The following is a 27,384-nucleotide window of genomic DNA, read 5'->3' as shown; positions in this document are numbered from 1 at the left end:
TTCAAATGAAGTTACTGTGAAAAGCCCCTAGTTGCCACATTCCGCCGCCTGTTCGGGGAGGCTGTTACGGGAAGTGAACCGTGCTGCTGGCCTGCCTTGGTCTGCTTTCAAAGCCAGCGATTTAGCCCTGTGCTAAACAACCCCTGTTGAAATGTGTTGTCGAAGGAACCTTGGTGAGTTAATGTAGATGGTACACATGGCTGCCACTGTTCATCAGTGGTGGTGGGTTTGAATGTTTGTGGAAGGGGGAGAAATCAAGCGGGCTTCTTTGTCCTGGATGGTGCCGAGCTTCTTGAGTGTTGTTGGAGCTGCACTCATCCAGGCAAGTGGAGAGTATATTGCATTACACCCTTGACCTGTGCCTTGTAGATGGTGGATAGGCTTTTTGGGGGGGGGGGGGGGGGGGGGGGGGGTGTCAGGAGGTGAGTTACTGGCAATAGGATTCCTAGTCTTTGACCTATCCTGGTAGCCGCAGTATTAATGTGGCTCATCCAGTTCAGTTTCTGATCAATGGTAAACTCCAGGATGTTGACTGTGGGGGATTCAGCGATGGTAATGCCATTGAATGTCAATGGGCAGTGGTTAGATCCTCTCTTGCAGGGGATGGTCATTGCCTGGCACTTGTGTGGCACAAATGTAACTTGCCACTTGTCAGCCCAAGCCTGGATATTGTTCAGGCCTTGCTGCATTTGGACATAGACTGCTTCATTATCTGAGGAGTCACGAATGTTGCTAAACATTTTGCAGTCATCCGCAAACACCCCACTTCTGACATTATGATGGAAGAGAGGTCATTGATGAAGCAATGTTCAGCTTCCAAAGGTAAAAGTCCACAAGGGAGCCTTTCTGGCTGTCACATCATAGAAGGTCCATGGTGGCACGATGGAGGCATTAATAGCCCCTTGACTCACCGCAGGCGACATGCTCCAACCTCAGCAGAGGGCCCAGCCACTGTCAGGAAGATCATGGCATTGGCAGCAATGTCATCTCTGCCTTAGATGGGAGACTCCATTTAAACTGCGTCTCCTCATTCTAGTCTCTCCCACAAGGGGAAGCAACCTTTCAACATCCACCTGTCAAGTCCCCCAGGGTCTTCAATACAGGTTTCAACAAGATCACCTCTCAATCTTCCAAACTCCAATGGATACAGGCCAAGCCTGTCCAACCTTTCCTCAAAGGACAATCCACTCACCCCAGGAATCAGTCGAATGAACTTTCTCTGAACTGCTTAACTTCTCAGATAAGTCACGGGAACCTCCAAGTTCAAGATTTCCCCTATTATTTATTATCATAAAAAAGATTCAAGTCAAAATGTCAATACAATCTCCTGGACTGATTGTTTGTGGGGGCCACAGAGAGATTTTCCTGATTTTCTTTCCCCTGTTGACATTGGATCACTCTGGGTTTTACTCCCTCTGCATGGAAATCAGGGAGGGGGGGGAGGCTGGAAGTGTCTTCTCATCTTCTCAAGATGCTCACGGCATCATGAGTGTGGGACAGGTTTGATGGAGCTGTAAGGGGTTCCCTGTTTGCCAGTTTTGTGTGTTCATATTACAGAGCAATCTAACATTTTGACAACCAACTCTTTAACGGATAACGATATACTTTTTGAGAAACGCTTTCAAGCAAGAGTGCTCAATGGATCATCTATCTTTTTATCATCATTTCTGAAGCCACCAAGAACCTTGGTCAGTTCTCTGGTTCCCACCTTAAATCAGGGTAAGCAGAGGTCTTGGGCGGGAATCTCTCAGCCCACGCGGGTCGGAGAATCACGGGGCCGGGCGCAATTCGCACGGCGACGCCCCAACGCTGGTCCGCCGATTCTCCGATCACCAGAGAATCGGCGCTTCTGCCCCCGGTGCGGTCGGCACGGCGCTGGTACCCCCCACCTCCCCCCGCGGTGATTCTCTGCCCGGGATGGGCCAAGTGGCCGCCCAATAAAGCCCAAGTCCCGCTAACACCGTGGACATCTGGTCTTACCCGACGGGACCTTGGCATCCATCCTGTCTGGGGCGGACTGGTTGGGGGGGGGGAGGTGGTGTCCGACCCCAGCAGGGGCCTTCACCGTGGCCTGCGATCGGGGCCTACCGATCGGCGGGCCGGCCTCTTGTGGTGGGGGCCTCTTTTGCTCCGCGCCGGCCCCTGTAGCCCTACGCCGTGTTGCGTCGGGTCCGGCGTGGAGAAGGGAGCTGCTGTGCATGCGCCGATCGCAGCGCGCATGCGCAGACCCGCAGCACCCATTTGACGCCGGTATTGGCAGCTGGAGCGGCGTGGGTTGCTCAAGTGCCGTGCTGGCCTCCTGTAGGCAGAGGATCGCTACACTTAGCGGTCCGATGACGCCATCGTTAAACTCTCCACATTTTACGATGGCGTCAACACTCTGGGCGCGATTCTCCCAGAGAGGGAGAAATCGTAAGGCTGGCGTCAAATCCGGGCGGGTTTGACGCCAGCCTCCCCCTCCCCGACCGGGAACCGATTCTGGTCCCCGGTCGGGGCTAGCATGCCGCCACCGTAAACTCCGGCATCGCGGGCTTAACGAACTTCGTTAAGCCCGCTTGCCAGAGTTTGCGCCGGCTAACGCGTCACATGACGTCAGCCGCGCATGCACGGATTAGAAGACACCAACCCGCGCATGCGCGGATGACGTCATCGCGCATTTGCACGAAACCCGCGCATGTGCGGGCCGGGATGCCCCTCAGCCGCCCCGCGAAGTGATACAGCGGGGCGGCGGAAGGACAAAGTGTGCGCGGGTATCGGACCCGCTGCCCGCGATCGGTGCCCACCGATCGCGGGCCCATGGCACCCTTGGCACGGCCGTGGTACTGCCGTGCCAATCGGTGCCATGGTTTTAAAAATCGGCACTTTACGGCCGTTTTTACGAACGGCCAGACCAGGTGTGTTTGCCGTTCATAAAAACAGCCGTAAAGGGCTTGGAACTCGGCCCATCGGCCAGCTGAGAATCGCTGCTGGCCGTAAAAAAAACGGCGGCAGCGATTCGTATCGGGAGTCGGGCGTGAGGGGGGGGAAGAATAGCGGGAGGGCGTCAGACTAGCGTGGCCGTAAAATTTTACGAACCCCGCTATTCTCCGCACCGTCGTGAGTGCGGAGAATTGTGCCCTCTGCCTTCAGACGGGAGAATCCTTGTTCCACACTTAATGGAATAGAATTTCCTGGAGAATAGTGTCATGCGGTGTTGGGTTTGGCTTGGAATGCTTGAACTCCAGGAAATTATGGAGCAAGTGACTTGCACCTCGATTCAGGTTGTGACACAATTTCCTGTGCCCACACTGCCTATACATACCACCCTCAGCAAAACTGGGCAGCAGCTCCCAGTCAAGTGGGTGGCATTCATGGGGCGGTATTCTCCGCTCCCGATAAAAATCGTGATGGCCGTCGTGAAATCGGCCGAGGTTCACGACGGCCTCGGGGCCCGCTCCCCTCACCTAATTCACCCCCACCCGGGGGGCTAGGAGCGGGCCTCCGTCTTTCCTGGCCGCGACCTCGTCGCACCGGAAATGACGTGCAAAATGGCGCATTTGTGAGGTCATCCGCGGATGCGCGGGTTGCCGGTTCCAACCCGCGCATGCGCGGATTACTTCATCGCGCAGACGGCGCGAACCGCGCATGCGCGTTGGTCGTCTTTCTCCTCAGCTGCCCGGCAAGACATGGCGGCTTGATCTTGCCGGGCGGCGGAGGGGAAAGAGTGCGCCCATTTTGGACGCTGGCCCGGCGATCGGTGGGCACCGATCGCGGGGCCTGTCCCCTCCCGAGCACAGCCATGGTTCTCCCATGCCAATCGGGCCTCTAGATGCCCCAAACGGGCATCTGCCGCCCGTTTCACGAATGCAGTGACCAGGTGTAGTTGCTGCTGTGGTGAAACGGGCGTGAAGGGCCGGTCGCTCGGCCCATCGGGCTTGGAGAATCGCCGTTCGCCGTGAAAAACGGCGAGCACCAATTTTTCTGAGCGGGGTGGAGAATCGCTGGGGGTGCCAGGGGGGGCGTAAAAAATGTCGGGAGGCCCTCGCCGCGTGGGGAGCGGAGAATTCCGCCCATGGATTTTGTGGGTTTAAACCAGTTTTCTTAAATGCTGCTACATATTGAGGGGGAAATCATGGTGCAGGTGAGCACATTGATATGTAAAGTAATTGATTAAAATAAACTAAAATCTTAACTCTTAATATTTTTACTTCTGAACTGAAATCAAACAAAGAACTTCTCAATTAGCCTTACGCATGTACTGCATGTATGGTGTGGAACACTGAAGTCTCTGAAAGTACATTGAGGAAAGTGAGAGTGCAAGAGAAATTCACCTGGGTTATATAACATTTGATTTTTTTTTGGGCCAATGAGGTTGTTGGAAAGTAATTATGGCTCAGTATGCCATTAAAAACCCAGTTACACCTCATTCATCCGATTGGAGAGGTTCCTTAAACAATGATATTACAGTGTCAAAATCAGGAGTCCACGTGGATTCAGTAATCTACCGATTAATTTCCTTCTTTGAGGATTTCAACAGCATGAAATGAAATGAAAATGAAAATTGCTTATTGTCACAAGTAGGCTTCAAATGAAGTTATTGTGAAAAGTCGCCACATTCCAGCACCTGTTCGGGGAGGCTGGTACTGGAATTGAACCGTGCTGCTGGCCTGCCTTGGTCTGCTTTCAAAGCCAGCGATTTAGCCCTAGCTTTGTAGAGTCGATCTATTGGGATAAATACTTAGACGTCTCTCTTGCTCAGTGCATTAAACCAGCCCCGATATCAGCAATGCTCTGTGGAGGAGCAGGGGAATCATTGACACCAGCTTCTAGATTTCTGCATTTAACTTTCCTTGCACAGATGCTCAAAGTCACTGTCACTTTCACCCGTACAACAGCCAATACTGTCCTTTTGCCACTCAAGACACCTGCAAACTCTGGGCCAATATTAACTAGAACCTTTAACAAGGAGCTTTTCGGATACTTCTTAGAGCATTGACACTGCCGCAAAAGTGCAAATATTGTCAGGAACACGATGTTTAAGCCCTTGTGGAGTCATGGGGATGTTTTGATGCTGATTGTCTCTGGTTTGTTATAAACTAGCTCAATTCATACAAATGACTGATCTCCTGGGCAGCACGGTAGCACAAGTGTTTAGCACTGTGGCTTCACAGCGTCAGGGTCCCAGGTTCGATTCCCTGCTGGATCACTGTCTGTGCGGAGTCTGCACGTTCTCCCCGTGTCTGCGTGGGTTTCCTCCGGATGCTCCGGTTTCCTCACACAGTCCAAAGAAGTGCAGGTTAGGTGGATTGGACATGATAAATTGTCCATAGTGACCAAAAAAAAGGTTAGGTGGGGATAGGGTGGAAGTGAGGGCTTAAGTGGGTTGGTGCAGACTCAACGGGCCGAATGGCCTCCTTCTGCACTGTATGTTCTATGTAACCTTCCCTGTTTCATACCGTCAAATTTTTCGGCCCTTTGACTATTTATTTGTGCTTCCTTCATCTATCAATGGGGGAAGTAGAGCTCAGAATTAATGAAGACTTCAAATCTCCTTGTGGCTGTGTTTATAATCAGCTAAAGGTTCCACCATTCTGTCTCCCAACCAAGCCCATCACTAGAACATTTCACTTTGAAGTGAGATGACAACAAACAGAGATCAGGCAACCTATAATCTTTTAAACATCGGTTGTTTTCTTCAACACCTAGTTTTAATTTGTGTCATCAGAACGGAGCTGTGAAAACAAGGCCGGAAGGGAAGCAATGCCTTCTAAACGATGTTTTGCTGTACACACTTTCAAAGCTCCCTTGATAGAAGTTGTCACTGGACACCATTGAAAACGCACTATAATAAAGGCATCTTCTGTGTTCCTCGGCACAGAAAGCCGAGAGTACCAATCTGAAGTCAATCACAGGCTTTGTAGAGTTGGTCTATTGGGATAAATACTTAGAGGTCTTTCTTGCTCAGTGCATTATTTCCCACTGACTTCAAAGGAGATGATAATTGGTGAGTTGTGTCGGCAGAAGATTGTTCAATCCTCATTCAAACCTGTTTCATCGGAGGGGGGGGGGGTATACAGGTGATTCCCACAAAGGATACTTGGGGGTGAGTTTCGTCATTGGTATTGCCCCCCCCCCCCCCCCCCCCCCCCCCCAACCCCCCACCCACCACCACCACCACAACACCAACAAACACCATTGTCAATTTTTTTGGACAGCAGATAATTGTGGGGCGCGATTCAACAAAACAAAAATCTATGTCGGATTTTGGGCACGTTTAGCGGGGTATATCTCAGTGCCTGCAGCTAGTGAATTTCTTACGAACAGGGCAATGCCCTGTTTGGGGCTGTTTAGCACAGGGCTAAATCGCTGGCTTTGAAAGCAGACCAAGCAGGCCAGCAGCACGGTTCGATCCCCGTAACAGCCTCCCCGAACAGGCGCCGGAATGTGGCAACTAGGGGCTTTTCACAGTAACTTCATTTGAGGTCTACTTGTGACAATAAGCGATTTTCATTTCAATTCATGCATTGCCGGTGTCACGGTACTCAATGAGGTTTGACAAAAGGCGAACGGAAAACGGAAGCAAATAAACTCCCCGTAAGCATCTTCCATCTTTAGTAAACCTGCTCCAGTAAATTGTGTGGCTGTTGGGACAGGAGCCCAGGAAATATATTAGTTATAGACATAAAATAATACCAGTTTTCCCAGTGAGAGGAATAATAACTGTGCATAATTAAAATGTTTCGGCATGATGTCTGCTTCGTATTTCAGCACAATTCACATGATTATTTTTGGGGTTTCCCAGTGACCCCACGAAGGACCCCACTATTCAACAGCCCACTATGCATTTTCTTTGGCCTTGGTGAGGAACACCCCTTGTAACTGCACTTTAGTCACTTCCTGCCTGGCGAGCTCTGGTTGGTGCAGGAAGGCTACTCGCGGATAGGGGCACTATTTTTAAAGGCAGCCCCGATTTGTCAGCCCCCCCTCCCCCTCAGCGCTCCCATTGTGGCCTCAGGACCCAACCCCCTCCCCTCCGTTTCACCCAGCTTACCTCTTCTGGGGTCCTCCAGCACTCCCCTCACCCCACCTCTTATGGGTAAGGCACCCCGGGCCATAGCCCTGGAACCGGCAACCTGGCACCCAGGGACCTTGGCACTGCCAGCCTGGCACCCTGGCACTGTCCCTGCCACCCGAGCACCCTTATGACCCATTTAACTATGCTGATCTAAAGCTCGCACATCGAGCGCAAGATCCAGATCGCGACGTCTCATGATGTTCGTTTGAATCTCGCGAGACATGTCGAACTTCGTGAGACGCCTCTCACGAGACTCGACGACCTCGTCGCAGTGCACCAAGTCGGGCGCAAGAAGGTCATTAAATCGCGCCTCAGGCGTCTGCTGTCCAAGTTAATGGTGGTGCCCATGGAAGGACCCCCGTGACAGAAACCATGGCATAATTCATGATTACAGAACAGAAGGAGGCCACTCGGCCCATCGTGTCCACGTTGAAAATCCACGGAAAGTTTAAGAGTCTCCGTCGTGAACAGCTACAATTAGGGGGCGAACATGCTGTTTCAGAATGACATGTCTCACACGTCACTGGGAGACCCCAAAAATAATCATGTGAATTGTGCTGAAATACGGAGCAGGCATCACGCTGAAACATTTTAATTATGCACAGTTATTATTCCTCTCACTGGGAAAACTGGTATTATTTTATGTCTATAACTAATATATTTCCTGGGCTCCTGTCCCAACAGCCACACAATTTACTGGAGCAGGTTTACTAAAGATGGAAGATGCTTACGGGGAGTTTATTTGCTTCCGTTTTCCGTTCGCCTTTTGTCAAACCTCGTTGAGTACCGTGATACCGGCAATGCATTGCCCTGTTCGTAAGAAATGAACTAGTCCGCATGTTTCAGTGGAGGATTGCACAGAGCAGCTCCTTCGACCATACTGACTGAAACAGGATAAATGAGCAGAGAGTTCCTTGGCTGCGATTCTAGCTGCGGCACTGCCTGGGCAATTTGTTCCTTTGGGGAGGGATGGGAAAAGATAAAACCAAGAATGCCCCCAACCTGTTTTCCGTCTGTCTTGGGTGCAAAAGCTAACTGGGGGAGAATCGAGTTCTGACAGCCAACTTGCTTCCAAATTGCAGTTTATTTTTTTTAAAAGTTGGTAGTGATTCAACATGTGTGTAAAGTTTGTGGAATTTCTAAAGATAGTGTTCGATTGATAATAGTCCACTGGTATCAAACGTTTCACCTCTTTGACAATCCTCTAATGTCTCTGCAGCAGATAATCTCAAAGCTCCCGGACTAATATTTACCTCTGCAAAGGTGCTTCAGGCAATTAGGCATTCTGGTGTTACGTCATCCCTGGTTTGCTGCTACCTTAATGCCTGTGTTTATAAAATAGAGTGCAGGCAGATATCAGCTCCAGTAGAAGTGGGACTGCTTACAGTTCAGACAGCAGCCCATTGAAGGAGAGATTGGTGGGACTTGAAAGTTCATGGAAGTATTACCACCTCACACTAAGCGATAGGCCAGGTAGGTCCCATCTGCTGATCACTTTTCTCATCTTTGCCTCAGCTGTCCACTCCACATTTTCCCTCATTCTTCCCTCTGCTCTTTTTGCATCTTTCCGGTTGCTGCGAATGCCTGTTTCCAACTTTGGCCCTGCGCACCTAGGGCTTCGATTGGACCTCGGTCCGTTGTTGTTGGCTTTGGGGGCTGCCCTTTGGTGTTTTCTTTCGGAAAATAGGGCGCGGACATTGTCGTGTTCATTAAACCGGGTAGTGGTTTTGTTGGGTGCACTGTTTAACGGGCTTGGTTGTCCTGTTCTCTGACACAGCAAAGGCCACGTTTCCACTTTGCCCGGGAGAGTCCCGGGGGAGGGGGAGACAATTCATTACTCCCATGTTTGGGCCAGGCAAATAGCTGACAGTATGACCGATTAAAATACTCCAAACTGAGGGTGCAGCCACCTGTGACTCTCAACCCATCACATCCCCGCCGCGCTTAAGAATATCAGCTGTTTATTTTAAATTCTATGCATAGTCAGATCTATTTGTTGGAAAACTGGGACAAACTATACACTTGCTGCCTTATTGATTAACAAAAGGTTCCTTTAATGAAACTACTTTCACTCGCTATTTTTGAGAATGGTGGTAAAACGTTCCATCTTACTACTGGTTGCTGACTGCAGCACAATATTAGTTACATATTACTTCTTTCAGCAAAACGGTTGTGTAAAAATATTAAATCAAATCAATTTAACATTTTACTCTGTATCACTGTGGGACACATCAAAGTAACTTGTTTCCTGCTCCAGTTCTGCTCTGTTTTTTTTATTGACTGAATGCTTACATAGTTATCTTCCTGTTGCAACTGGAGATGGAATCTTGAGCGCAGAAGAAGGCCATTCAGCCCATTGTGCATGTGCTAGCTCTCTCAAAGAGCTATCCAATTAGCCCACTTCCCTGCTCTTTCTCAACAGCCCTGATAAGTTTTCCTTTGCGGCCGTTTGCCCGATTTGCTTTTGAAACTTACATAGAACATAGAACATAGAACGATACAGCGCAGTACAGGCCCTTCGGCCCTCGATGTTGCACCGACATGAAAAAAAAAACTAAAGGCCATCTAACTACACTATGCCCTTATCATCCATATGCTTATCCAATAAATTTTTAAATGCCCTCAATGTTGGCGAGTTCACTACTGTTGCAGGTAGGGCATTCCACGGCCTCACCACTCTTTGCGTAAAATTTGAATCCGCTCTCAGGCGATGTATTTGTTATACATATGAATTTCTGGAGGCAAATATTGCTATTTGAATTAGATTTCCAGAGCACTTGTTGACCCAAGTTAATGTGCATTTTAATCTGAATATCTCTGTGCTGTAGGAGTTCAAGGTTGTCGTGTTGTTCATGAACTTGCTGCTGTTCTGCTTCCTTCTTTGTATATGAAGTTGGCATTTTAATGATCAGTCTTTGTATTAAATGTAATTTATTTCATATCCGACCCACTTTCATATTTCACGGGTAGGATTCTCCGCTGCCCAACGGCAAAATCGTGTTCAGCGATTGGGCGGTGAATGGGCTCCAACTCCGAAATTGGGGCCGCAGCCGGTTTGACGCCGATCAGCCATGCTCCGCCCTCTCCGAACTGGCGACATCGTGGCGTGCGCCATTGCAACGGCATTGGCGCATCAACAGCCGGCCCACCCACGATGCTCCGCCCAGATGGGCCGAGTTCCAGACGGCGTGGACCACGTGTGTTCACACAAACCATGAACTCGGCATGGTGGCTGCCGGCTGTGTCCAGCGCCGCCACACTCGGCCGGGATCCGTGCCGCTGGCCGGGGGGGCTTCCGCGAGGGCTGGGGGGGGACTGGCGGGGGAGTTGGTCAGGGGGTGATCTGTGGGGTCGCGGATGATGGGTTGGGTCCGGGCACGGTCGCCACCATGTTGTACGCCGCGACCGCTGCAGGTCATCAGCCATGCGCATGCGTGGCCCGGGTCACAGCCATTCTCCGGCTGTTAGGCGCAGGAGGGAAGAGTTTCACTCGGCGCCGGTGCTAGGGCCTCCTGGCATTGGTGAAGGTTTCACGCCGATGTTTTTGGTCATAAAAGAGACACATGCTCCGCTGGCGCCGGCACTTAGCCGCTGAAACGGAGAATCCAGCCCCGTATTTATTTCACAGCCGACCACATTCACCCACTGACCATTGAGTCAGTAATGAAAGGACCAGAGGACGAGAGAGAGAGTCAGGTCGTTTGTCTTGCTGGGCTGTGACCCAACAATGGAAGCAGAGGCCAGAATAGCGTTTAGAAGAAAACAGATGAAAAAAAGAGTGGATGGTTTGAAAAGTTGTTTGGGAGGAGGGACCGGGGGAAATGCCACCCAGCTCTTTCAGAGAGGCAGCACAGGACTCGTTAGCTAAATGTCCTCCTTCTGTGCAGCAAAGGATTTTCTCTGCAGGCAGCTTTGGGCAGTGGGCCGGCAGAGCTGGAGAGTCACTGGATGGCGCCCCCACCTCGTTGGCATATGGACAGTGGGGGGCCACGACTGGACGATGCCAACTTGTTAGCATTGGGGTGCCAGGCACAGCAACAACTTATTTTTAGAACATCTTTAACCTAATAAAACACCTTAAGGTGGTTCCCGATAGTGTTATTAAACAAGATGTCGTACCCAGTCGCTGAAACAGATATTGAGCCCGATTCTCCCAAAACAATTTCCAAGTTAATTTGTGGCGGGTTTTTCAAGGCGTTTCCCGTCGGCTCTGCCGGCGATCCATTTGGAATTTTTTTCCGCACTGGGGAGCTGAACCCAGAGATCGGGCCGCCATTTTGAAAGGGTGCCTCGATCACTAAGTGAGCTTGAGGGCGTCCCCCACCATGGGCAATGTCACCCCCCACACACACACATGAACACCACCCCACACCGCCCAAGTGAGGATACCCCACTGTGGGGTCCCTGGGGGGTCCCCACAAGGCCCCTACAGCACCCCCTTCTTTCTAGGACTCCCCCCCCCCATCACCCAATCAACCTCCCGAAGGCCCCTACTTACCTGCTCTGAACTCTCCCAACCTTCAAACCCCACCCTCCACCTTCATTTCATGGGCATGGCCCCCCCTCGCCTCCAACCCTTGGCACTGCCACCCTGGCACCCAGGCAGTGCTCCTGCTGACTTGGCACTGCCATCTATTCACCTTGGCAGTGCCACGGTGCCAGATGGACAGTGCCAAGGTGCCAGATGGGCAGTGCCAAGGTGCCAGATGGGCAGTGCCAAGGTGCCAGATGGGCAATGCCAAGGTGCCAGATGGGCAGTGCCAAGGTGCCAGATGGGCAGTGCCAAGATGCCCACATTCCAAGGGGAGGGCCGGGGCCCACCATGCACTTACCCTGACCACCCAGGGGTCTCCGGTGGCCCGGGAGATTCCTCCGGCTACTGTTCCACCTGGTCTACGTTTGTGTGGCCGAGGAATCGCGGGGAGGTGGCTGAATACCGTGCAGGCAGATCGTAAATAGGTTTACGACCTCCTTCTGTGAGCATCATTCGGTCACATCCATTTGGGGCGGTGTTTCAACTTTGACATTGCGTGGGACTTTGGAGAATCCCGGGAGGCGTGGAGGCTGTCGGGTTGCTTGCTGGTGGCCTTTCCCAGCATTCTCTGACTATGTTGCCTCAAGCGAGAGCCCAACACGGCCGAAGATTCGCACCCATTACGCCAGATGACCAAATGTTTCGTCAAAGAGTTAAGTTGAAAGGTGTGTGCTAAAGAAGGAAAGTAAGGCCTTTGACAAGGTCCCTCATGGTAGACTGGTACAAAAGGTGTAGTCACATGAGATCAGGGGTGAGCAGCCAAGGTGGATACAGAACTGGCTAGGTCATAGAAGGCAGAAAGTAGCAATGGAAGGGTGCTTTTCTATTTGGAGGGCTGTGACTAGTGGTGTTCCACAGGGATCAGTACTGGAACCTTTGCTGTTCATATGATTTGGCGGAAAATGTAACTGGTCTGATTAGTAAGTTTGCAGACGACACAAAAGTTGGTGGAATTGCGGATAGCGATGAGGACTGTCAGAGGATACAGCAGGATTTAGAGCGTTTGGAGACTTGGGCTGAGAGATGGCAGATGGAGTTTAATCCGGACAAATGTGACGTAATGCATTTTGGAAGGTCTAATGGAGGTAGGAATATACAGTGAATGGTAGAACCCTCAAGATATTGAAAGTCAGAGAGATCTAGGTGTACAGGTCCACAGGTCACTGAAAGGGGCAACATAGATGGAGAAGGTAGTCAAGAAGGCATACGGCAAGCTTGCCTTCATTGGCCGGAACATTGAGTATAAAAATTGACAAGTCATGTTGCAGCTGTATAGAACCTTAGTTAGGCCACACTTGGAGTATAGTGGTCAATTCTGGTCGCCACACTACCAGAAGGATGTGGAGGATTTAGAGAGGGTGCAGAAGAGATTTACCAGGATGTTGCCTGGTATGGAGGGCATTAGCTATGAGGAGAGGTTGAATAAACTCGGTTTGTTCTCACTGGAACGACGGAGGTTGAGGGGCGACCTGATAGAGGTCTACAATATTATGAGGAGCATAGACAGAGTGGATAGTCAGAGGCTTTTCCCCAGGGTAGAGGTGTCAATTACTAGGGGGCATAGGTTTAAGGTGCGAGGGGCAAGGTTTAGAGGAGATGTACGAGGCAGGTTTTTTGCACAGAGGGTAGTGGGTGCCTGGAACTCGCTGCCAGAGGAGGTGGTGGAAGCAGGGACGATAGTGACATTTAAGGGGCATCTTGACAAATACATGAATAGGATGGGACCCAGGAAGTGGAGAAGATTGTAGTTAGTTGGGCAGCATGGTCAGCACGGGCTTGGAGGGCCGAAGGGCCTGTTCCTGTGCTGTACTTTTCTTTGTTCTTTGTTCTTTGAAGTAGAGAGAGAGAGAGAGACAGGCACAGGGATGGAATTTCAGAACATAGGTCCTTGGCAACCCAAGGTGCAGCCACCAAAGGTAGTGGTCAGTAATAGTGCTGGCTCTTTAGGATAGGAGTTCAGGGTAGTTTCTGGTTGGTGCAAACCTATTGGCTTTGGGCCGGTGGGCAGTGGCCAGCAAGCCAACACCACAAGACTGCTTGTCAACCCTGACCTATTGGAAAACACCGACAGGCCCAGCCATGGCAGAGGATGGTTATGGTCTTCCCTGTATGTGCTACTCCCCCATTTCAGCCAGGTTAAAGGCACCTCAACATCTCCCCCTCTGATCCTAGGCCATTCTTAAATGATTGAGGACACTTTCAGGCTGTCTCTGAGTTCCTGCACGTTCTCTCCAGCATGTGATCAAGGAATGGCTGAGACGAAACTTCCAATGATTATCTGCAGTCGGTATCACATTCCCGATGGCTTGGCCGCAACCTGATACGTTGTGAATGAAGAATGGTACAGCCTGATGCACTGCATCATCACGCCAACATACTACCCCATGGGAGAGTTGAAGATGGAGTTGGATATCGGATACTAATATGTGCTTATGTTGACATCTCATGAAATATGATCCATTGTTAAAACACTTTCTCACAGTGATCACTCAGATCTTTGCTGACACACAAGCAAAATATTGCAGATGCTGCAAATCTGTATTAAAAATATAAGATGCCAGGAAGACTAGGCAGGTCTGGTAGCATCAGAGGAGAGAGAGAGACACGGGGTTGAAGTTTCAGGTCTGTGACCTTCCATCAGAACTGAGAAAAGTTAATAGGTAATAGGCGCTGAGAGGGGGTGGGGAAGGTGAAATGGAGAGCAAGAGGAGTGATCGGTGATACAGCGAAGAGCAGGAGAGTAAGTGACACAAGGGCCTGGATTTTTCAACCTGGCTGTGGGGGATGCGGTGAGTCATTGAAACGTCTATTGACTTTGGCGAGGATCCTGCCTGGCTGGCTGGCGTGACGGGAAAACCCTGGCTAAGGTTTCGAGGCACAGAACCAAAAGGAGTGGTAATGGTACAAGTGAAGTAACAGAAGATGTGTCTAGAGGAGGCGTGAATGGCAGACTAGCAACCGCCTGAACACAAAATGAAGGCATAGCAAAAACAAGAGAAAAAAATGAACCAGTGAAGAAAAATCGGGGGGGGGGAGAGGTTATGGTCTAAAATGGTCGAACTCAATGTTAAGTCTGGAAAGCTGTGAAGTAGGGGCCCTCATATCTTTACCCTTTATCACTACAATAACCTGGATATATTCACAGGAGTGTTACAAAAAAACAATTAACCCTGAGTCAGTCAGGAATCAGCGAATGATTACAGCACAGAAGGAGGCCATTTGGCCTGTTGGGTCCATTTTGGCTTTCTGCAAGAGCAACATAGCTCATCCCACTACCTGGCCTTTCCCCGTAGTCTTACAAATGTTTTATCTCCAAGTACTTCTTCAATTCTTCAATGAAAGCCTCAATTGAATTTACCTCCACCTCCTTCCCAGGCAGTGCAGTAAGATCTCCACCGCTCGTTGCAGAAAAAATGTTTTCTCAGTTGCCTTTGGTCCTTTTGCCAATTAGCTTAGTTTGGTGCCCTCTGGTTCTTGACTGATCTGTCAATGGGAACAGTCTTTGTCTATTATAAATTACGATTACAAATCGAATGGTCTACACCTGGGCAGGACTGGAACCAATGTCCTAGGGGGTGCTTTTGCTAACACTGTTGGGGGGATTTTAAATTAATGTGGCAGGGGGATGGGAACCAGATTAGGAAGTTAGAGGTCAGTAAAGATGCAGCAACTAAAGCCAGTAAGGTACTAGATAATAAACTCAATGTGACTAAGGGGAAGAGTAGACAGGGAAGAGATGATGTACGCAAAGGGACAGGTGGTCTGAGGTGCATTTGTTTTAAAGCGGGAAGTGTAGCAGGTAAGGCAGATGAATTTAGGGCTTGGATTAGTACCTGGTAATATGATGTTATTGGTATTACTGAGACTTAGTTGAGGGAAGGGCAAGACTGGCAACTAAATATCCCATGGTATAGATGCTTCAGGAGGGATAGAAAGGGAGGTAGAAGGGGTGGAGGAGTTGCATTACTAGTCAGAGATGATATCACAGCTGTGATTAAGGAGGGCATGATGGAGGATTCGAGCACTGAGGCAATATGGATAGAGCTAAGAAATAGGAAGGGTGCAGTAACATTGTTGGGACTTTACTACAGGCTTCCCAAAAGCGAGCGTGAAGTAGAGGTACAAATATGTAGATAGATTATAGAACAATGTAGGAGCAATAGGGTGGTTGTGATGGGACATTTTTACTTCCCCAACATTGAATGGGACTCATATAGTGTTGGAGGAGTAGATGGAGTAGAATTTGTAAGGAGCATCCAGGAGAGTTTTTTAGAGCAGTATGTAAATAGTCCAACTCGGGAAAGGGCCATACTGGACCTGGTATTGAGGAATGATCCCTGCTAGGTGGTTGACGTTTCAGTCGGTGATTACTTTGGGAATAGCGATCACAATTCCGTAAGTTTTAGAATACCCAGGGACAAAGATGAAAGTGGTCCTAAAGGAAGAGTGCTAAATTGGGGGAAAGCCAAGTATAACAAAATTCGGCAGGAGCTAGGGAATGTGGATTGGGAGCAGCTGTTTAAGGGTAAATCCACATTTGAAATGTGGGAGTCTTTAAGGAAAGGTTGATTAGAGTGCAGGACAGATATGTCCCTGTGAAAATGAGGGATAGAAATGGCAAGATTAGGGAACCATGGATGAAGGGTGGAATTGTGAGACTAGCTAAGATGAAAAAGGAAGCATACATAAGATCGAGGCGACTCAAAACTGATGAAGCTTTGGAGGAATATCGGGAAGTAGGACAAATCTCAAACATGCAATAAAGAAGGCTAAAAGGGGTCATGAACTATCTTTGGCTAACAAGGTTAAGGAAAATCCCAAAGCCTTTTATTTGTATATAAGGAGCAAGAGGGTAACTAGAGAAAGGATTGGCCCACTCAAAGACAAAAGAGGGAATTTATGCGTGGAGTCAGAGGAAATGAGTGAGATTCTTAATGAGTACTTTGCATCGGTATTCACCAAGGAGAGGGACAGGATGGATGTTGAGGCTAGGGATGGATGTTTAAATATTCTAGGTCAAGTCGGCATAAGGCAGAGGGCATTTTGGGTATGCTAAAAGGCATTAAGGTGGACAAGTCCCCAGGACCGGATGGGATCTATCCCAGGTTACTGAGGGAAGCGAGGGACAAAATAGCTGGGGCCTTAACAGATATCTTTGCAGCATCCTTGAGCTTGGGTGAAGTCCCGGAAGACTGGAAAATTGCTAATGTTGTCCCTTTGTTTAAGAAGGGTAGCAAGGATAATCCAGGGAATTATAGACCTGTGAGCTTGACATCAGTGGTAGGCAAACTGTTGGAGAAGATACTGAGGGATAGGATCTATTCACATTTGGAAGAAAATAGACTTATCAGTGATAGGCAGCATGGTTTTGTGCAGGGAAGGTCATGTCTTACAAACCTAATAGAATTCTTGGAGGAAGTGGCAAAGTTAATTGATGAGGGAAGGGCTGTAGATGTCATATACATGGGCTTGAGTAAGGCATTTGATAAAGTTTCCCATGGCAGGTTGATGGAAAAAGTGAAGTCGTATGGGGTTCAGGGTGTACTAGCTAGATGGATAAAGAACTGGCTGGGCAACAGGAGACAGAGAGTAGTGGTGGAAGGGAGTGTCTCAAAATGGAGAAAGGTGACTAGTGGTGTTCCACAGGGGTCCGTGCTCGGACCACTGTTGTGTGTGATATACATAAATGATCTGGATGAAGGTATAGGAGGTCTGATAAGCAAGTTTTCAGATGGGTGGAGTTGCAGATAGTGAGGAAGACTGTCAGAGAATACAGAAAAATATAGATAGATTGGAGAGTTGGGCAGAGAAATGGCAGATGGAGTTCAATCCAGGCAAATGCGAAGTGATGCATTTTGGAAGATCTAATTCAAGAGCGGACTATATGGTCAATGGAAGAGTCCTGGGGAAAATTGATGTACAGAGAGATCTGGGAGTTCAGGTCCATTGTACCCTGAAGGTGGCAACGCAGGTCGATAGAGTGGACAAGAAGGCATACAGCATGCTTGTCTTCATCGGACGGGGTATTGAGTGCAAGAGTCGGCAGGTCATGTTACAGTTGTGTAGGACTTTGGTTAGGCCACATTTGGAATACTGCATGCAGTTCTGGTCGCCACATTACCAGAAGATTGTGGATGCTTTAGAGAGGGTGCAGAGGAGGTTCACCAGGATGTTGCCTGGTATGGAGGGTGCTAGCTATGAAGAAAGGTTGAGTAGATTAGGATTGTTTTCATTGGAAAGACGGAGGTTGAGGGGGGACCTGATTGAGGTCTACAAAATTATGAGGTATGGACAGGGTGGATAGCAACAAGCTTTTTCCAAGAGTGGGGGTGTCAATTACAAGGGGTCACGATTTCAAGATGAGAGGGGGAAAGTTTAAGGGAGATGTGCGTGGAAAGCTTTTTACGCAGAGGGTGGTGGGTGCCTGGAACGCTTTACCAACGGAGGTGGTAGAGGCAGGCACGGTAGCATCATTTAAGATGCATCTGGACCGATATATGAACGGGCGGGGAACAGAGGGAAGTAGATCCTTGGAAAATAGGCAACAGGTTTAGATAAAGGATCTGGATCAGCACAGGCTGGGAGGGCCGAAGGGCCTGTTCTGTGCTGTAATTTTCTTTGTTCTTGGTTCTTTATTCTGTCGGGATCCTTTGTTATTTTGAACACAGCTGTGAAATCTCCTCTCAACCTTTTCTTCTCTAATGAGAGCAATCCCACCTTCTCCAGTCGATCCACAGAACTAAAGTTCTTCTTCCCTGTAACTGTTCTTGTTAATCTTTTCTGTGCTCTCCTCATGCCTTCATATCCTTGCTAATGTGCTGTGCCTTAGATTGGGCGCAATACTCCAGTTGGTGCCAAATCTGTGTTTTTTTATAGGAGATACCAGGTCAGATGGTCAAAGGTTTGGTTGAAGAGGTAGACTTGATGAGTGACACAAAGGAAGCAGCAGGAGGGAGGCAGAGAGGCTCAGGGAGGGAAGTCCTGAGCTGAGGGCCTGGATTATTGAAGGCACAACCGTCAAACTTGGAGCAATTAAAATTGGGGATTCTCAAGAGGGATTGGTCAGATTCAGATATCTTGGGATTATAAGGTTAGAGGAGATTGCAGAGATGGGGGGGGGGGGGGGCGACGTCATGGGGGTATTTAAAATAAAGGGTGGGAACTTTAAAATAGAAGTGGATGAATGAGGTGACAAATTGTCCCTCGTCTTGGAGAACAGATGAAAGCAAAGTTGTTGGGGAAGTCATTCCCAGGCCTCAGACCTCTGACAATTATGTGACCCATATCTAAGGCACAAAAGATAGATCCTGCCCACTGCATTATTGTGATGTCATGGCGTTGGCTCTTCTGTAGATTGTACCAACTAATCAATGTTTATACATACTATTTATTCACAGGTGCACACAAACTGAAACATCTGACAATCTCTCTGCGCTCCGTTACTCTCTCGTTGCCTCTCTCCCCTACTCTTTCCTTTTCTTAATAGAATCATAGGATCCCGACAGTACAGAAGGAGGCCATTCAGCCCATCGGGTCTGCACCCTTCGAAAGAGCACTCTACCCATATCCACCCCGCCCTATCCCCTTAACCCAATAACCTAACCTGCACATCCCTGGACACTAAGGGGCAATTTATTATGATCACTCCGAACCTGCACATCTCTGAACTGTGGGAGGAAACCGGCGCACCCAGAGAAAACCCACACAGACAGTGACCCATGGTGGGAACCTGGGTCCCTGGAGCTGTGAGGCAGTAGTGCTGATCACTCTGCCACTTTGCCGCCCTTTCTTCCTGCATCTGTCTCTGAGACCTTTGTCCATTTCGAAGTCTTTACATTTCCTTTCCCCTGTATCCTACCGCTCTCTCTCATTTTTCCCCTGTCTGTCAGCCTGCCTATCTCTCCCTCTCCCTCTCCCTCTCTCTCACTCTCTGTCGCTCTCCTTTTACTCCAGTCTCTCCTCCAAGTGCCATTCTCTAAGAGGACATTGACGATCACGGACATCCTCTGGATTGCTCCGTGTTTGATAAAGTACTACAGTGGTTTGTCATTGCCTTCTGCAGTATGGCTGACCAGGAAACTGACCTGCTCTTACCACCTGACATCAGGTGCATTGGAAGGATTTGCGGGCTGAGAATCAACCTTTTTAGCCACATTAATAAGGCACCTTCCATAGTCAACAAGTCCTGAAGTGGGACTTTAACCTAGAGCTTCTGGCCCAGATCTGGGGACAATACCACTGGGCCACAAGATCTCCCCTCTCCAGTCTCCAGGTCTCTTTAATCTGTTTCTATTTACCACTCAGTGGCCAATTGTACACTGTCTGTGGAATACAGCAACTCCATTAGGGGGTAGCTTTCCAGCCATACGGTGCTCATTCCTGTAATAATTATTTCTGGACTGCTTTTCCCGTGCCAAATGTCTCATATTCAAGATCGGAAAACAACTGAACTTAAAAAAGGAGGGACATTTGTTGGGGAAAAAACACATTCAGATCAAAGCATTTGATTATTGGATTTGTCAGTTCTTCTCAGGTTTTTGGAACATTTGCTTTATTTACATCAGCGGTTTTCTGTAAACTTCCAACACAAGGAACTGACTAGTGACTAAAGTTTGAGAAGCGTGCATCATTTGAATAATTCTTGCCATCATTGATTTATTATAATTATGTATAAAATGCTGCATCACTGTCTGGGTGGCACGGTAGCACAGTGATTAGAACTGTGGCTTCACAGTGCCAGGGCCCCAGGTTCGATTCCCGGCTTGGGTCACTGTCTGTGCGGAGTCTGCACGTTCTCCCCGTGTCTGCGTGGGTTTCCTCCGGGTGCTCCAGTTTCCTCCCACAAGCCCCGAAAGACGTGCTGTTAGATGAATTGGACATTCTGAATTCTCCCTCCGTGTACCCGAACACGTGCCGGAGTGTGGCGACTAGTAACTTCACAGTAACTTCATTGCAGTGTTAATGTAAGCCTACTTGTGACAATAATAAAGATTATTATTATGAAGACATGAGATCAAAGTAGTGCACTAGTGCACTTGTTGGTGATTTCTATCAAGCAAGGTGTCAGGCAAACTAAAAGGAACTCTGGACTATTCTTGTAAAAACTGCCCTTCCAGTAATCTCCATTGACCCATACAAATATTATTTAAATCAACTTTATTGGGATATGGAGAATTGTATTCAAGAACGTTTTGGTAAGATAAAGAAAAGTTGTTGATAAGATTTCTACTGAGGAAAAAAAAGCAGGGGCGTGCCCCCCCTCTGATAAACCCTCACACAGCTGAATGTATAGAAATGATTGTGCGAGAAAATTGGGCGCGATCATCATCCCACGAGCTAAGTCAACGTTGCGACCACTCTGCATGCTTTACGTGAGTGTAAGTAGTGCTGTGCCTGTATTTGAGTGGCAAATGAGAAGAAGAGCATCTTATTGGATACATTCCTCTTTGCAACGGAATTTCAAAGCAAGGATGAGAATTTTAAACTTTTTCTTTTATAAATTCAGAGGACCCAATTCTTTTTTTTTTCCAGTTAAAGGGCCATTTAGCGTGGCCAATCCACCTCTTCTACACACCTTTGGGTTGTGGGGGTGAGACCCATGCAGGCACGGGGAGAATGTGCAGACTCCACACGGACAGTGACCCGGAGCTGGGGATTCGAACCTGGGTCCTCAGCGCCGTGAGGCTGCAGTGCTAACCGCTGTGCCACCATGCCGCCCGAGAATTTTAAAAGGGAGATGTCGGAGCACCAGCTGGGTCACAGGAGTGATGGGTGGGAGCCTCCCTTGTGAAGTGGGAGGTCTGAGGGGAACTGTCCCGAGCTTAGAATCGGGCAGCTGAGCAGCAACCTCATTTTCTTCCCTTTTCCTGAACTACCACTGCCCCTCCCCTCCCCCTCCCTCTTCAAATGCTGCAACTCCCATCGGAAGGTCTAATGCCCATTCAGCGTCCTCTCAGGAAGCAACAGCACGGTGTTAAAACTGTCTCTGCAGAAGGAGTTTTGCAATGAAACAACACAGCATTAAAAAAGTAGCAAAACAACACTCCAAAGATACCCGCTGTTGGAAAAGTCAGAAAAAGGGGAAAGGTTTGCAACCTGCCCCTCTCATCTTGACAAAGCTAAGTCCTCAAGCCAGAGTGGAGAAGGAAAGAAGCAATGGTTTTAAATAGTCGGGCATTCCCAGAGGAGAACACAAGGCATCAAAACAAAACCTGGAGTTTATTACAGGATTCATTTGCCGTAGATTGTCCACAGTGAAGAGCTTGGGGAGGGTCCACGCACGGTTTGGGCACAAGCTTCAGAAGCAGCCCAAATCGCTGGAACCACCGGATTGGCTTCAATGAGCCAATGCGTGTGAAATGCCCCATCAAAGGACTACCCCTGAACCTTCCGGTTCGAATACTGACAGCCCTCCTTACAAACAGTTAAAGCTGTGGTATCCTTCTTAAAGGTGTGCCAGACAGAAAAATGTTCCACAACACATTCTTCATTCCCTATCTAGGATCTTTAATGTTTCAGCGTTTGCGAACGACAGCAATCCCTGACAAATAGAGGAGGCATATCTGGAGTTACTGAATGTGAAGTTTGTCAGTTACATGGTGAATGCCCCCCTGACATTGGGCCCGCTTGTGGGGTACACATAACACTCAACGGAACCCCACAGTTCATGGCTTTACATCGCTGTTGAGTTTTTTTCATGGCATTAATTTTTATGGGAGGTTGTTTCAGCGGCATGTTCCTGCGGGAGGAAGGACTTGCATTTTCATAGCGCCTGGTTATAATGTAGGAAATGCAGCAAACAATATGTGTGCAGCAGGATCCCACAATCAGCAATGCACCAGTGACCAGGTAATCTGGTGTAGGGATAATTATTGGCCAGGATACCGCAGGAAACTCCCCTGCTGTTCCTCAAATTAGCGCCGTGGGGTCCCTTACCTGAGGGGGCAGATGTGGCTTCATTTAAAAATGGCAACTGAAAGACATCAGGCCACCCCGCAGCGTTTTTGTTTGGAGGGTGAAGGTGGCCCAAGGCGAGCAGCAAGATCATCCGGTGTTCTCCCCATTGTTCGCCCCCCCTCCGCGACTGGGAAACCCACCGCAGGGGGTCACCGTTGGCGGAACCGTAAGATCCCACTGGCCTTTGATCATTAGCTCTGAGAGTGAGGCACTCCCCCAGTTGTGCAGTAGAATTTCAGCTTGGCTTACATGTCTTTGGAGTGTGTTATAAACCCATAACCTTCTTACTGGGAGACCACAATTGTTGCCAGTTGGCCCATGGCACATGCAGAGTAATCCACTCTATCTACAATATACCGATGACACAGGCATTTATTGGGATAGAAGGTCTAATCGATGCCATCAAATGAATGGTAAACGGGCTTGTATATAACATTGGGTTTGATGTCAGCTCGAGTATTGCATCCAGTCCTGGCCTTTAGGAAAAATGTGGGCCGGGATTCTCCAATCCCGCGGCAGAGTGTCCACGCCATCGTAAACACCGTCGCGTTTTATTACGGCATGAATGGGGCGCTCCCAGGACTAGTTCTGGTGCCTACAAGGGGCCAGCACGGCGCTGGAGCAGTTCGTACCGCTCCAGCTGCTGATCCCAGCGTGAACTGTGCGCCGTGGGATCCGCGCATGCGCAGTTGCACCGCGCCAACGAGGACATGCGCCGCTGCGCGCATGCGAGGTGGCGTCCTTCAAGGTGCCGGCCCCGACGCATCATGGTGCAGGGGTACAGGGGCCGGCACATAGGAAAGGAGGCCCCCAGTCACAGAGGCCGGCCCGCCAATCGGTGGTCCCCGATCGTGGGCCAGGCCACATCGGAGGCTACCCCCAGGGTCGGACCCCCCTCCCCCCTCCCCCACGACCGATGCCGCACCAACCATGCTGAAGCCAATTCTGCGGAGAATCGTGTGCCGGCGTCGGGGCGGCGTGGAGCGATTCGCGCGGCCCGCCGTTGATTCTCCGACCCGGTGCGGGGTCAGAGAGTCTCGCCCATGAAGTGCAGGAAAGATTCACAAGAATGGTTCCGGGGATGAGGAAATTCAGTTACGTAGATAGATTGGAGAAGTTGGGATCGTTCTCCTCGGAGAAGAGAAGATTGAGAGGAGATGCCGTAAGAGGTGATCAAAGTCACGGGTGTGGACAGAGGAAAGAGGAAAAACTGTTCCCATTAGTGGAAGGATGAAGAATGAGAGGGCACAGGTTTAAGGTAAATAGCAAAAGAAGCAATGGCAACAGGAGGAAAAACCTTTTCATGCAGCGAGTGGCTAGGATGTGGGGTGTAGAGCCTGAGGAGGCAGGTTCAATCGAGGCTTTCAAAGCATATCGTCAGCCATTATCCAAAAGGGGCAATTCACAGGGCTGTGGAGGAAAGGCAAGGCAGTTGCACAAGGGCAATTGCTCCTTCAGAGGGCCAACATAAACAAGCCTCCTTTTCCGCTGTAACCATTCTAGGATTCTTTCATCAATGCTGTAATCAATCTGGTATTAATCACACCAATCTACCTTCCAATAACACCAGTGCCAAAAAGTTTCAAAATTCCAAACTCCATATTTTGTGCTTTCTCGTCTAGCAATGGAAGTCATCTATGTTTGCATCCCTGTTATTTAGTCCATCAAATACCTACCTCAATCCTTTCAGAACAACCCTTCCCACTCCTGCCTGGGGATAAGATTAACCGGACCAGTGTGTAGCCATCTGGGATGGCCACTTACAACAAGAAACATGGACGTTCGCAAAGCCTAAAGGGAAATATGGCCAATGTAAGATTCAGGCAGGCATAGAGCCTTAATGTATATTTGTGAGCAGGGAATCCAGACAGCATCAATAAGGTTGCCTTTCTTAATATGGATATGAATATGATATGCTTTCAGAGTCGCCAGGTATCAAATGATGCCGCCACAAGGTTCAACCGGGTATCGATCAAAGAGCCAAACAACCAGTTAGTTAGTTCAAGACCAATGATACTTAATTTACACACAAGATTAACTTACACATGGAACATAAACACTACGAGCTAAATTACACCTATCACTATAGCACGGTAGCATTGTGGTTAGCACAATCGGTTCACAGCTCCAGGATCCCAGGTTCGATTCCGGCTTGGGTCACTGTCTGTGTGGAGTCTGCACATCCTCCCCGTGTCTGCGTGGGTTTCCTCCGGGTGCTCCGGTTTCCTCCCACAGTCCAAAGATGTGCAGGTTAGGTGGGTTGGTCATGATAAATTGCCCTTAGTGTCCAAAATTGCCCTTAGTGTTGGGTGGGGTTACTGGGTTATGGGGATAGGGTGCAGTTGTTGACCTTCGGTAGGGTGCTCTTTCCAAGAGCTGGTGCAGACTCGATGGGCTGAATGGCCTCCTTCTGTACTGTAAATTCTATGAAAAATAACAACCTGTACTTAACTTCAGGCACCCGGCTTAGGTCAGAGGAACAAGGCCTTTGTTCGAATCTGGATCTACTGGGCCTGGAGAAGTAATTGCTGTTCAGCTGGGCCCATCTCTCTGGTAGCGGGTGTTGAACTTGAACTTGCTTCTGGTCGCGCAGATGGAGGCCAACGTTGCCGGAGCACCAGGTCCAAAAGAGGCCGAACACATGGCAGTGTCCCTCTTTATCCTTGGGGGGTTTCGCACTGTTTTGGGCGGTCCTTAGGCTTGGATCCAATTAATTGGGCAGCTCTTGATCATTGCCTTCGATTTGAGCCAATAGAGGGGCGGGTGCATTGATGGCTGGGCGTGTCCTAAGCGGTCATTGACCCTATTGTTTATGCTTCCTGAGTAAAGGGAGTGGCGCCGAAATGTCTGGGATTGTATCGGTTACCTGAGTATCAGTCCTTTGTCTGACGGAGATGGGTCATTAAAATGCTAATCGGTTGGGAATTTCGATGCTGTCTGGATTCTCTGCTCACAAATATATATTCTGGCTCTGTGCCTGCCTGAATCTCACATTTGCCATATTTCCCTTTAGGCTTTGCGTACGTCCATGTTTCTTGTTGTAAGTGGCCATCCCAGATGGCTACAGTGTAATTGGCCATTGGTCCTCCAAAAGCAGAAGTCCAACAGGGAGCGGGGACCATTTTAATTCACAGCTGGTAAACAAGCCCGACATCTGGTTCAGTAAATCTAAACCGAATTGAAGTGCGGGAGGGTTAACAGAACGGGCTGTCGATTTACTGTCACACAAGGTCAACATTACCCCACAGTGCGTGAAACTGTCAGACAATACCTGCCATTGGTTTTAACCATTGCAATAAGTCACTCTACTCAGTGAGGCTACAGCACTTCCTGCAGGACTGTGCCAATATCATTGAGGGGCTGTTTACTGTAAATTATTGCGACCATAACCAAATGTAGATACGTGGCATATTGCACGAGGTTTGATAAAGAACAAGTGTCACCTTCAGAAACAAAAGCAATGCCTGCGACAACCTTAGAATGGAAAAAAAAGTAGCAGTTCTGCCCCTATATCTCTCTCAAACATATAATAATCATAATAATAGCTTGTTGTCACAAGTAGGCTTTAATGAAGTTACTGTGACAAGCCCCTAGTCGCCACATTCCGGCGCCTGTTCGGGGAGGCCGGAACGGGAATTGAACCCGCGCTGCTGGCATTGTTCTGCATTACAAGCCAGCTGTTTAGCCCACTGTGCTAAACCAGCCCCTTATGCAACGATAAATAATAATTAAGGCTTAAGACTAATTAAGGCTTCCGTGAGCGTAGAAGATTAAGCTGATTAAGCCCGCTAGCCATTCATTTGATAGCATTGACTATAACGTCTATCCTAATAAATGCCTGTGTCAAGAGTATTGCAGATATTGTGGTTTGCTCTGCACGTACCTTGGGTCAACTAGTAACAATTGGGCCTCCCAGTAAAAAGGTTGTGGTTTTCTTCAGCGTTCCAAAGACCTGAGCGTATAATCCAATCTGAAATTCTACTGCTCAGCTGAGGCAGTGCTACACTGTCAAAACTCTTGGTCAAAATTTGAAGCTGATTAAAGGTTTTGATGGGGGAGATAAACTATTACCTCTGGTTGGCAGAGGGAGGGGGGGGGGGTGCCTAGCCTTAAATTAGAGATGGGTTGTTCAGGGGTGATGTCAGGAACCGTGGGCGGAATTCTCTCAGCCCGGGGCCGGGCCAGAGAATCGGCGCGAACGGCGTGAATCGCGCCACGCGGCCCTGACGCCGGAGCGCGATTCTCCGGAGAGCGGAGAATCGGCACCATGGGCGCCGCTGCGGTCGGCGCGGTGCCAGCTTGGGGCCGCTCTACCGGTCCCCCCCCCCCCCCCCCCCAGCGATTCTCCACCCGGGATGGGCCAGGCGGCCGTACCGCAAAACCCAAGTCGTGCCGGCGCTGTTCTAACCTGCTCCTAGTCGGCGGGACCTCGGTGAGGAAGGGTCCGGGGCGGCCTGTGGGGGGGGGGGGGGGGGGGGGGGGGAGAGGGGGGGGTTTGACCCCGGGAGGGCCTCCCGCTGTGGCCTGGCCCACAATTGGGCCCACCGATCGACGGGCCGGCCTCTCGGGCTGGAGGCCTCCTTTCTTATGCGCTAGCCCCATGTAGCCCCACGAATGTTGTGTCAGGACCGGCGCGGAGAAGGGAACCGCTTAGCATACGCGCGTTGTCGCCGGTGCCACTGCGCATGCGCAGACCCGCAGCACCCAATTGACACCGGGATCAGCAGCTGGAGCAGCGAGGGTCGTACCAGTGCCATGATTGAATGTAGGAGCAGACTCGATGGGCCGAGTGGCCTAATTCTGCTCCTATGTCTAATGGTCTTTAAAATCTGAAATACAC

At 49.4% G+C, this 27,384-nt stretch overlaps 1 protein-coding gene across 4 annotated transcripts in view; it reads left to right on the top strand.

The window, feature by feature from the left end:
- LOC119978982 (solute carrier family 26 member 9-like) overlaps positions 1–27,384 on the top strand; it is a 126,813-nt gene that overhangs the window by 15,184 nt on the left and 84,245 nt on the right. For 2 of the 4 annotated variants that reach the window (XM_038820947.1, XM_038820950.1), the window contains exon 1: positions 8,395–8,527. The exons of the other annotated variants lie outside the window; for them this stretch is intronic. The gene's annotated coding sequence lies outside the window, so the exon portion shown is untranslated. Of the gene's footprint in view, positions 1–8,394; positions 8,528–27,384 lie in introns of those variants that run through there. 4 annotated transcript variants of the gene reach the window in all.

This window comes from Scyliorhinus canicula, chromosome 15, assembly GCF_902713615.1.
Source record: "Scyliorhinus canicula chromosome 15, sScyCan1.1, whole genome shotgun sequence".
NCBI lineage: Eukaryota > Metazoa > Chordata > Chondrichthyes > Carcharhiniformes > Scyliorhinidae > Scyliorhinus > Scyliorhinus canicula.
This window is presented reverse-complemented; position numbering and strand designations above follow the sequence as displayed.